Source organism: Lupinus angustifolius, chromosome LG06 (assembly GCF_001865875.1).
Source record: "Lupinus angustifolius cultivar Tanjil chromosome LG06, LupAngTanjil_v1.0, whole genome shotgun sequence".
In the NCBI taxonomy this organism is placed as follows: domain Eukaryota; kingdom Viridiplantae; phylum Streptophyta; class Magnoliopsida; order Fabales; family Fabaceae; genus Lupinus; species Lupinus angustifolius.
In genome coordinates this window covers 23,909,420-23,910,033 of record NC_032014.1, presented here as the reverse complement: position 1 = coordinate 23,910,033, position 614 = coordinate 23,909,420, and positions in this window count along the sequence as shown.

Sequence of the window (614 nt, the reverse complement as noted above, 5' to 3'; positions counted from 1 at the left end):
TAGGCAATCTGACGTTCTTCATACTATTCAATGCCTGCAAAGTAAGAATCTTTTAACCCTTGGAAGTGAAGATCCATACGGTTGTTGAGCCGTTGCTCCATAGCTTCCATCTGAGCTAAACCGAAAACAGAGTTCTGAGGTGCTGTTCCAGAAGACTCCCCCTGAGTTGTAGCATTCTGATTACCCATGTCACCTTGATTATCATTATCAGACAAATCCAGATCAAATGTAGTGTAGTTCTCCTGGTATTGCCAAGTAGTACCATACATGTATATTCCCATTTTTTGAATGAGACTTTCACCAACTAGGTGATCCTTATCAGTGTACTCAATAATGATAGTGTCAGAAATATCAATGTGTAGATAATCCACAATGCGTGAATTGAAAATACTATAGGGAAGCAGCTTCGACTGAGATAGCGACACACTATTCATGATTTTCAGAATCTCCTAAGGCCAGTTGATCATGACATTATTCTTTACAGTATACATGAAACGCAAGTCATTCACAGTAGGGTGTGCGTGATTTGTGTTCCTCTGTACTAGTATGTAAGCAATAACATAATGCAACAGCCTGTTCTCAACAGATAACGACCCAGCTTTGGTCAGTTGACC